Source organism: Staurois parvus, unplaced genomic scaffold (assembly GCF_062004578.1).
Source record: "Staurois parvus isolate SC_StPar_1 unplaced genomic scaffold, SC_StPar_1.0 ptg000426l, whole genome shotgun sequence".
Lineage (NCBI taxonomy): Eukaryota > Metazoa > Chordata > Amphibia > Anura > Ranidae > Staurois > Staurois parvus.
In genome coordinates, this window is record NW_028318222.1 from 3380500 (window position 1) to 3392740 (window position 12241).

Consider the following 12241-nt stretch of genomic DNA (forward strand, 5'->3'; position numbering starts at 1 on the left):
CCGAACTATTTTTTGATCGAAAACATTGTTCGTTCTGTACTCCGATGGTGCCATCAATGATTTAGAAAATCGGTCGTTTTTCACGAATTTTCCAGGATGCCCAAAAAACAAAATGGGGAGCAACCACGAAAATCAGCTGGTGCCTTTGCCCCACTAACAGAGCGAAAATAGGCCGATTATTTTTCGAGCGAAAAATCCTTAAGCTTTGAAAAAGGTTGAAGCTGATGGTTTCTTGTTTACAACTGCTCCACCTTCTGTCTTCATCCATTCACCTGACAGTGTAAACAATTATCCCCAGTTGCAATGATCATAGGGAGGTAATAAATCCTTTTTTCCTCTATTCCAGACAAATCCTTCCATGCTCTGATCTACTTTCTTTTGCAGTGTAAGCTCTGAGAACAACAAATTAATCAACCAAAAAATTAACTTTTTTGCAGTTTTAGAACATTAGATTACCATGACTGTATATTCTGAAAAAATGTACTAAGTATCTATGTGGATTAACCCCTTGCCCTCCAGATGATTTATCCCCCTTCCTGACCAGGCCAATTTTTGCATTACCGTGTTGTGTTAGTTTAACTGACAATTGCGCGGTCATGCAATGCTGCACCTAAATTAAATTCCCAATATGTGTAAATGAATTGATTTACATGAAAGAGCGTTTACAAATGGCGGTATAGATACTGGGATTTTTTTTTCTTTTATACTAGTACTGGCGGCGATCAGCGACTTATATCGGGACTGCGGCGGACATTCTGACACTGGGGGGGGGGACTAACTTGGTGTCACTGACATCCCCAGTTGCACCAATACAGTGATCAATGCTACAAAAAAAACCACTGGCACTGTATTAATGACACTGGGCAGGAAGGGGTTAACACGAGAGGTGATCAGAGGGTTCAATATATATAGGGAGTGTTTTACTAGGGGGCGGGGGGGGGTGTGCTTCACTGTAAGCGCACTGAGTGGGATGTTGCACAGCCATCCCAAGCAGTGTGCTCGAGCTGACAGGGAGGAAGACTCTGACTCCCCGTCGGAGATGCTCAGTCATCACCAGGCACCAGCGGGCAATCACTGGCCGGGGCCCGGTGATTGACAGCTGCGAATAGCGGGGCAGGAAGGGAGTGCGCGCGCCCTACCCGGAAATGCAAAATCATATATATATATATATATGTGTGTGTGTGTGTGTGATTTTGCGCACCCGTGCCACCCTGTAGCAGTATTTCTGCTATAGGCTGGTCGGGAAGCGGTTAAAGCTCACCTGTACATACAGTGAATGTCTCCTAAATGTGCACTGTTTAGGAGATATTTAGTGTTGCTCCAGCCGGTGATGCCGCCAGCGCATGTGCTCTGAAGGAATGGCATACCCGTGCTGTTTCTTCAGAGATCTGTGCCGCCACTATGACTCCCACATGCATGTGCGGGAGTGACGTCATTGCAGATCCGCCATTCAAGTAGTCGGAGCCCACAAACCTGCAAGGAAGACTGGGTGAAAATGCTAAAATATGCAGGTGGAGGGCTTTGTTTTAAGGAAAGTCTTTCATAATGTGCTAGTATGCACCGCATTAGGCTCTAAACAGCTAAATGCAGGGCGGTGGTTTTTTTTAAATTTTTTTTTTTTTTTTTAATGTGCATGCATTTTTTACCACTTAAAATAGAGTTCTAAAATGAGACCTCCCCAAGAGACATTTTGATACAGGGTAGAGGATTGCAGGAGAGATGCAAGTAGGTCAGGTAGGGACCGGAGAGGGTTTGTGGGTGAGTTCTTTAGTGTAGGAGTGATTTGTGTTCTGTAGACTAATAAACACGGCATAACTATTAGAACTCCATTTATCAACCACATTTATTGCAAGAAAGTCTAAAATAACTGTTAGCGACGTCTGAGGTCCGTGTCTCTGCCAAGCACGCTGACTAGTCTGTAGTAAAAATCTGTGAAAAAGCTGATCTGAATACACAAGCGTACTGGGATGCTTCTAATGGAGGCCATACATGCTTTGATAAATGATTCATTTATTTTCTGATCGATCTCTTCTGATAGGAAAAACTGATCTATCGTTGACAGCCCATTCAATTGATAAACCATTCACGGGTTAGTGGGTTTTGATCGAGTAGTAAAGCGATGGTAAAATATAAATAAAAAAAAAAAGAAATGGTCCCCTTGCAAGTTAATGTCATAATGTGCTAGTATGTACCGTGTGCTAGCACATTATCACAGACCTACCTGTAAGGCTACATTGAGCTGAGCATTTTCAGGTGCTTTTTTTCAAGCATTTTTTTAATCGTTTTTGAGTGTTTTTTTGAGCAGATTTGCAAATATAGGTGTTTTTGCTATAGCCAATAGTAACCTATGTAGATGTGTCCTAGGCACATGCAACAGGAAAACAAGAATCAAGAACATGGCTGTTGTATGCAGAGGTGTACTGTATGTTTCTCCTTCATCTGGGGAGCAGTGTAGCTCTTCCAGTTTGGCAGAAAGTTTCCTCCCACGCTCTGGTGGTTCTTGCCCGGCTTTTTTTTATGGGGATCCCTGGAATCATAGATGCACAGGTGGCTATGAATAAAAGCAATGAATGTCTCAGCTTCCAGAAGCAGACTCTCCTCCCTTTTAGATCACAAGATGTGTGTTTATAAGGTGTGGAGTGATGCTTGAAAAGGGGAGGGGAGCTTGCTGTTTGAGCTGAAAATGCTAGAAAAAATGCTGAGACATTGCTGTTCAGGTGTTTTACATTAATGCAGGCCATAGATGGGTCAAAAACCGGCCGTTTAAAAAAAAAAACAAAAACGAAAAATCGGTCATTCAGTAGGCCGATGTTACCACCAACAGTAAAAAAAAATCGGCCGATTTTCAACTTCTGCCCCTGCAGAAAGCTCCGCTATTCTATTTGACATTAAAAAGTATAGCGGTTGCAACATTGTATCTATTTGTATCCATTTCGGATACAGATGTTTTTATTCGGATACATTGTTACAACGCAATACTTTTTCATGTCAAATATAATAGCAGACTGGAATTCTTCTTCTCCTTCTCTCATGCGCAGATTTTTTATCGGTAAAAAGATCGGCCGATTTGCCCATCATTGCTGTGAAAATTGGCTGATTGGCAAAATCGACCAATTTTTTCCAACTTTACCGACAAAAAAAATGTGCCAAAATCCAGAAAAACAGCCGAACGATTAACCCATTAACGGTGCGAAAATCGTCCGATTTTATTTTTTTTCGGCCGATTTCTGACCCATCTATGGCCTGCATAGGTCTGTGGGAACAGAAATGCTGAAATCTGCCTGAAAAGTAGCTCAGGCGTTTTGGTGCATTTGACAAAAACACTCAAATGTGAACAGGGGCCATTGAATGCTGAGCGTTGAGTTTTGGGCTGAAAAATGCTCACATGTGAATGGGTCCTTGGGGTTCATTCACATCAGCTGCTGCTTCATAACACAGTTGCTAGTGTGTGGTCCAACGGGAGTCATTGCTCTGTACGGCACTGTTCCCCTTTTTTTTTTTTTTTTTTTTTTTTTTTTTAACAAACTATATTGAAATGTCACACAGACATTTCATAAAGTGAAATTGGCTGGCGTGCGATGTGAGGCAGGGCCTCGCGCTACAGTGAGCTGACAAAATAGTGTATGCAACACAGTGGTATGCATTGGCACACAGGAGACAAGGCATTTTGTCTCTCGGAATTACATGTGTGAGGATACCAGGACATTCCTAGAGGTCTGGTCATGACATATTGGTGTTTTTAAGATGGAGTAAAGTGTAAGCATATTAATAAAGTATATTGTATTGGTGTATTACGGGTTTACACTATACTTTGTTTCATATATGGTGGGCATCGGTGGAGCTTGGAGATTGGTGTTAGAAGAATTTGGAAAATGCAGGTTGCTGTACCCAGATGACATCAGGGACGTATCCCATGAGGCTGTGATGATATCCTGAAAGGATCTCCTCGGTGGAGCATATTATGTGGAATTATCTTGTCCTGATGGTTATAAGGCATTATTTATTGTCTTTGGTAAGGGTATTCACTCCTTACACAATAGAAGTGGACACAGTTTTTACACTTCTTGTTGGATTGAAATTTTTGCACTTGATTGTTTCACTGTCACGTTTTGACACATTAATTCACTTTGTCACTATTAGTGATCACGCTGTTTTTTGCGTTTTTCTATAAACCACATTTGCTTATCCAGTGTGTAGGTTTGTCAAGGATAATGCACTATATGAATTTTCTTTTCTTTTGAGGTTTTCTATTGGCCAAAGGAGTCATTTGGAAGGTTTCAACACTAGGATTGTTTTGGAATTTTTTCACTGTGTGACTATAAACTTTGAAGGACACTATTTTATTTTTGTATATATTTTGGACATTTTCTTTTGCATTATTTGATATTTTTTTTTTAATTTGTGTTCTGATTGAGGATTTATATTTATCATAGCATATCATTATTCACAGATGTTGTGGGACTTCCCTGGAATAATTGCGCGACACAGTCCCACCGCATCTGGTGTGAATGGATCCTTATAGTGGTTGTAAAGGCTCCAGGTTCTTTACCTTCAGCAGCCTCCCTAACACTTACCTGAGCCCCATTCAGATCCAGTGATGTGCACGAGAGCCTTGGCTGTCCTGGGTCTCTCTCCTCATTGGCTTCAGAAAGGAGGGGGTGGAGAGCTGAAATTACACACTGCTGGCTGCGCTTAGTGAAGAGAGCTTTGTGAACTGATTGGAGGACACACCCCCTCTTCATGCCACATACAGGAACAGAGCTGAGGCTGTCAGTCTGCTGGAGCTCCCTCAAATGCCTCAAAACCGTGCATAGGGCTTCTGGGGAGTGTTTTTATTGCTTGTGAAAGCTCATTAAACTCCTGTCTAATGCTATAGGGGCGTTTGGGAAGAGGTCAAGTGTGAACAAGCACTTAGTACTCTGGATTGAGACAAGTACACACTATATAGGGATATGCTTTGTTATTGTTCATGTCATACAACCACTTTACCCTTCTTTTAGTAAGACCAGGGACTGCTATGCCCACTATTCCCCCCAAGTCTTGTAACTTCCTCTCAGTACTTTTCATTGAGTGGTGACTAATTGCACCTGCATTCGCTGTAGTGGGAGAGTTCCAGAGTCTCAATTACCAGTCTGACCCACCCACTTGCCTTGTGTCCTTTCATTGCCAGACTAGGAGGCCCCCTACTTTGATAAGCCACATACCCACCCCAATCCTGCCCACATTGATGTCCATTCACAACTACAATTCCCATAGCCCCTTAATTGTGAATATCTGCGCCACCCCCTTTCCCAGGTTGGCAGCCCCATCTCCATGCCAAGTTTCCTCCCCATTTTGGTTCCTAGAATGCATTATTGGTTGCTAGGATGCAGGAGGCCCCACAGTATCATCAGTTGTTAAGGTCCTGGCGGGTGGGTTGTCTAAACAACTCAATCACAAAATAACATACAGATTCTCAACTATAGAATCAGATAGTATGGTACAATATCATGGAAAGCAACAAAATAACAAATTTAATAAAATTATAAAGTTTCAGAGGACTGCTGTGCCCAGTATCCATTGATTCTCACCTAGGCAGATGTGGAAGGAATGATTTGAGACTGACGATTTGCTATGAATAACAAGAATAATTTATTTTCATTAATTTTTATGCACAATATTAAATGTATCTAATTTCCAGGACAGAATTTTTGATTGCCTATATAGGTATGCCCTGCCTTAGGATGGTAAGATTTCTAGGAGTGACAAACAGCAACCCACTCATCGCCTTGTTCTAACACATGTAGGCCTCATTGATGGGCGTACTGATCAGTACAACCGTGGGAAGTGCTGTCTTAGCCCACATGTGATGCACAAATGTTCCATGTAGGCCCATGCAGGTAGCCTGTTCAAATCAATGACTGGATGCTGGCTGCACTGATCTCCAGGCGCATACAGGAGTTTACATCTGTGCAGGTCTGATGCATGGATCAGGACAGAGATACTGCATCCAGATTCATGCTGTCGACTGCATGTCAGCGATCTGATCAGACGATCTGCATGGAACACCTGTGCATCCTGTGCAGATGAAGACAACCCTTCACGTACGGATTGGTACATCCATGTGAATGACACCTTGTCCAAAGCCTGTCACCCTGCCTGGCAGCGCAACCTGGCCGGGTCCTCGTTATCTCTGACCATGAACATTATGTACATTTTTGTTGGTGGAATGGTGTGCTACGTACTTAGTTTACCTACATTGCCTTGAAAAAGTATTTATACCCCTTGAAATTTTTTCATGTTACAACCAAAAATGTAAATGTATTTTGTTGGGATTTTATGTGATAGACCAACACAAAGTGACACATAATTCTGAAGTGGTAGGAAAATGATAAATGGTTTTCAACATTTTTTACAAATAAATATGTGAAAAGTGTGGCATGCATTTGTATTCAGCCCCCTTTACTCTGATATCCCGAACTAAAATCTAGTGGAACCAATTGCCTTCAGAAGTCACCTAATTAGTAGAAAGAGTCCACCTGTGTGTAATTTAATCTCAATATAAATCTAGCTGTTCTGTGAAACTCTCAGAGGTTTGTTAGAGAACATTAATGAACAAACAGCATCATGAAGGCCAAGGAACACACCAGACAGCTCAGGGATAAAGTGGTGGATGAGTTTAAAGCAGGGTTAGGTTATACAAAAAACATAACCCAAGCTTTGAACATCTCACGGAGAACTGTTCAATCCATCATCTGAAAATGGAAAGAGTATGGCACAACTGCAAACCTACCAAGACATGTCCAAGCACCTAAACTGACAGGCCGGGCAAGGAGAGCATTAATCAGAGAAGCTGCCATGAGGTCCATGGTAACTCTGGAGGAGCTGCAGAGATCCACAGCTCAGGTGGGAGAATCTGTCACCAGGACAACTATTAGTCATGCACTTCACAAATCTGGCCTTTATGGAAGAGTAGCAAGAAGAAAGCCATTGTTGAAAGCCATAAGAAGCCACAGCAAATGTGGAAGAAGGTGCTCTGGTCAGATGAGACCAAAAGTGAACTTTTCGGCCTAAAAGCAAAACATTATTGGTGGTGGAAAACGAACACTGCATATCACTCTGAACACACCATCCCTACCGTGAAACATGATGGTGGTAGCATCATGTTGTGGGGATGCTTTTCTTCAGTAGGGACAGGGAAGCTGGTCAGAGTTGATAGGAAGATGGATGGAGCCAAATACAGGGCAATCTTAGAAGAAAACCTGTTCGAGTCTGCAAAAGACTTGAGACTGGGCGGAGGTTCACCTTCCAGCAGGACAACGGCCCTAAACATACAGCCTGAGCTACAATGGAATGGTTTAGATCAAATCATATTCATGTGTTAGAATGGTCCAGTCAAAGTCAAGACCTAAATCCAATTTAGAATCTGTGGCAAGACTTGAAAATTGCTGTTCACAGACGCTCTCCATCCAATCTGACAGAGCTTGAGCTATTTTGCAAAGAAGAATGGGCAAAAATGTCCCTCTTTAGATGTGCAAAGCTGGGAGAGACATCCCCAAAAAGACTTGCAGCTGTAATTGCAGCGAAAGGTGATTCTACAAAGTATTGAAAACCATTTATCATTTTCCTTCCACTTCACAATTATGTGCCACTTTGTGTTGGTCTATCACATAAAATCCCAATAAAATACATTTACATTTTTGGTTGTAACATGACAAAATGTGCAAAAATTTCAAGGTATGAATACTTTTTCAAGGCATTGTACATTCACCCCCTCAGGGCCCGAGCACCTAGAGCAGCCTTTTTCAACCAGAATGCCCAGGCTTCTTCAGGGGCGCCTTGACAAAATGCCTTAAAATTGCCCAAAAATTGTATACAAGCCAGCAGGTGTATCAATCCTGTCTTTTATTTCCACGTAAACCACAGGTTGTCATTGTGCACCATTACAACTTTCTAGCGGCCAGTGACATATCAACCAATGATGTCATAAGTTGATAAGGACATCAGTCCCCCGCACATCCTTGCTTGCCCCTTCCCTGCCCCTCTTGGTGAGCACTGGGGTCACACTAGCTGAGTGAGAGAAACTGAGGGAGAAAAGAAACAATAGAATACTAGTCAGTACCAATGTGCAAAAGTGTTTTTGCTTTGGAAGTATAAATCACCTCTAATATTGGTTGTCCTACATGAGCAAATGTTGCTCCTTTCTGTAAAACTATTCGTTTAGTTTTTTACATTTTGTAATGGATGCCACAAAATTGTGCAGAATTTTAAAGGGTGCCTCAATTGGAGCAGAGCAGGCGGCTGAGCCATCCATGTCCGCTCAGTTATTGCAGAACGGACATGGACAGAGCCTGTTCTGTCCGGGTGAATGCATTGTCCAATCAGGTTTTGGACAGGAGGACCTGATTGGACCCTTCATGTGAAAGGGGCCTAAGGGGACAGGTGCCTGTTGTATTGACATCTGTTGTTAGTATACTAAGGCTAGTCAATTCAGATAGACCGGCATTACATGACCGTTCACCAACAACAGATTTCCCTTGCACATAAGTGTGATAGCTCCATACAGGTATAGAAGGTACTCCTCTGATCTCCTGAGTGCAGGAGGGGGAGAAGTGAGATGCAGGTGCCCAGGGTGTGATGTGGTCATGGTCGGGAGGAGGACATCACGTGGTAGGTTGCACCCTCTGTGATCTCCATTTTTTTCTCTAGTTCCTGGATGCAAATGCCCCCGCTGGATGATCTTTCTGCAAGTGAGAGAGACAGAGTCCTCTACAGTGTTCAAGAAGATACTAGAGTTGGCTGGGTGCTTCAGCCTAATACAGCAACAAAAGTAAGACATGTGGAAGATGGTGGAGCTTTTAAGGAGGGGGGAGGTGAACCCCTAAACTCCGCACGTAGAGCACTCCTGAATGCTGTAGTCTGTGTGCAGAGCACCACTGAACTCTGCGCTTTGTATGTATCAAACCCCTGAACTCTGTATGTATTGCATCCCTGAACTCTGCACTTTGTATTGCACCCCTGAACTCAGCATGTATGCACCCCTGAACTCTGTACTCTGTATGTATCGCACCCCTGAACTCTGCACTATGTATGTATCGCACCCCTGAACTCTGTACTCTGTATGTATCGCACCCCTGAACTCTGCACTCTGTATGTATCGCACCCCTGAACTCTGTATGTATCACACCCCTGAACTCTGCACTATGTATGTATTGCACCCCTGAACTCTGCACTATGTATGTATCGCACCCCTGAACTCTGCACTATGTATGTATCGCACCCCTGAACTCTGCACTATGTATGTATCGCACCCCTGAACTCTGCATTATGTATGTATCACACCCCTGAACTCTGCACTATGTATGTATTGCACCCCTGAACTCTGCACTATGTATGTATCGCACCCCTGAACTCTGCACTATGTATGTATCACACCCCTGAACTCTGCACTATGTATGTATCGCACCCCTGAACTCTGCACTTTGTATTGCACCCCTGAACTCTGCATGTATCGCACCCCTGAACTCTGCACTCTGTATGTATCGCACCCCTGAACTCTGCACTCTATGTATCGCACCCCTGAGCTCTGCATGTATTGCACTCCTGGTATTTATAGCCCCTATAAGACCCTCCCACTGTTTGTGGAATTTGGCCACACCTATTATTTGATGCGGTTTGACGGTTGTACATGTGGGGAAGGGGGGGCGCAGCTGTGCAGCATAATGAGTTCCTGCACCTATTCTCTGAAAAGTAAGGCCTCATTCACATGGGACTACCAATCTGTATGCCTGTATAAAGGGCTGTTTTCAGCCACCCAAGATGCACAGGTGTTCCATGTAGGGCATTCAAGCAGCCTGTTGTGATAAATGTCAGGCGGCTGTCTGCATGGATTCCAATCTGCATCCTGGAGTGCACATCCGTGCAGATCTGATACATGGATCAGGACACAGACAGACTGGGGCAGAAAAACATTTAATATTTAATGACTTTTATTATTTATTGATTTCAATAATAGCTGGAATTTGTCTAACAGGAAGAGAAGATTCGGCAAAAAGACGATTGAATGTGGCAGAAACAAAGGAACGTTTTCCATGAAGAGGCATCATTTATGGCAGGTGCACACAGCTTTTTTTTTTTTTTTTCTTTTTCATTCAATCCAGCAGGCTGAACGAGAAAAGAAAACTGAGATTGCTGTACTAACATAAATGATGGTAGTGCAGCAATCTTTCCCACCATCTTTGTGTTCTGACAGGGGGACTGCCCCGCCAGAACACACTGGTCAGCGATCGCAACAACTGGCAAGGTGCGCAAATCGGATTCTGATCGGCTGCTGGTTCTCCAGCATGCCCATTCGGCAGAAGTCGGTCCTTAGAACAGCTTCTGTCGGATGGACAGCTGTACACATGATCCGAATGTCAGCCGGTTCCTGCTAGACCGGCTGCTGTTTGGACCATGTTTAGGCAGACTGGCAACTCACTAGATCTGGGTGTTGGATGTTTGGATTTAATCTAATGGCTAACAGTCCCATTTTTAACAAAGATCTCTACTTTTTATTAATAAAAAGCGGTCTTTGAGCTCATGTCAAATCACAATGTGAGAGGCTGCAGCAGGGGCTGATCTGTGTCAGACATGAGCATCCAGGAAGTAGATTCTCACCTTGGATGGAGCCTGAGCAAAGATGACTGTTTAAACGTTACTTTGTATAGCCTTTGTGCGCAAAAGGTACAATTTCTTTGTTCTCTAAGAATACACGATTTGTTAGAATTTTCTGCTAAAGTAGGCGCTTCTGTTACTGCTGGCTCATGTATAATTCTGATCTGCTCTGATCTACAAATGTTTGCGGGCAATCAGAGGAATCTGTGGGAGTGGCAGGGTGCTTAACTAGGAGCAACTGCAGAAGCTGGCCAAAAGCCAAGCAGGGACTAGCCCTGGAAAGCCATCGGACAGGGGATTACAAATGTCTCTCCTACAAAAAGGTTAGCTGCAGTGTCTATATTTGTAGATGGAGCATGACATAAGTGATGGTTCTCAATACATGGCCAAGTAATATGCATAGTACAAAGGGACTACAAGTATAAGTTCTGTGTGCTTGCTTGTCTACAGATTCCAAAAGTGTCCTGTTTTGGCTCTGTCATCTCCTTCTTTCCCAAATGTTGAAGTAGGAAATGCAGGAATAGCAATTCTGAATTATAAAAAGCCTTTTGGGCATCCCTTGACTGACGTGAACGTCAGGTGCATCTTAAAGTGGACCTTCACTTACTTTTTCTACTTCCATCCTTCTTCCTTCCATTCAGAAAATTCTTTTTTTTTTCCTTTTTTAGAGGAGAGTAGCCTGCACATCTAACTTTCTCACCTCGGCAAGGCCAAAGCCTCCTGGGCTACCCATGTCATGCATTCCAGTAGATTTAGGGGCTATGTAGAACACACTGTGCATACGCAGTGGAGCATCTTCTTCAGGGGGCCTACTGCTGGGAACAGAGAAAGACAGTCTCCTGATGATGTCAGCAAAGAAGATGGTGGCATGGGACCCAGCATGCAGTGACTTATTGGATCACAGCAGGGCAATACTGGATATGCTTGGTGGGTGAATGCAATTTCATTTCAACCCAGCGTAAAGGGTAGAAGGGTGTTAAGAAAAAAAAAAAAAAAAAAAGATTCTATATAAGCTCAGATACACTATATTGGCAAAAGTATTGGAACGCCTGCCTTTACACGTACATTAACTTTAATGGCATCCCAGTCTTTGTCTGTAGGGTTCAATATTGAGTTGGCCCCGCCCTTTGCAGCTATAACAGCTTCAACTCTTCTGGGAAGGCTGTCCACAAGGTTTAGGAGTGTTTATGGGAATGTTTGACCATTCTTCCAGAAGCACATTTGTGAGGTCAGGCACTGATGTTGGATGAGAAGGCCTGGCTCACAATCTCCCCCCTAATTCATCCCAAAGGTGTTCTGTCGGGTTGAGGTCAGGACTCTGTGCAGGACAGTCATGTTCCTCCACCCAAAACTCGCTCATCCATGTCTTTATGGACCTTGCTTTGTGCACTGGTGCGCAGTCATGTTGAAACAGGAAGGGACCATCCCCAAACTGTTCCCACAAAGTTGGGAGCATGAAATTGTCCAAAACGTCTTAGTATGCTGACACCTTAAGAGTTCCCTTCACTGGAACTAGGGGGCCAAGCCCAACCCCTGAAAAACAATCGCACACCATAATCCACCCCCCACCAAACTTTACACTTGGCACAATGTGGTCAGGCAAGTACCG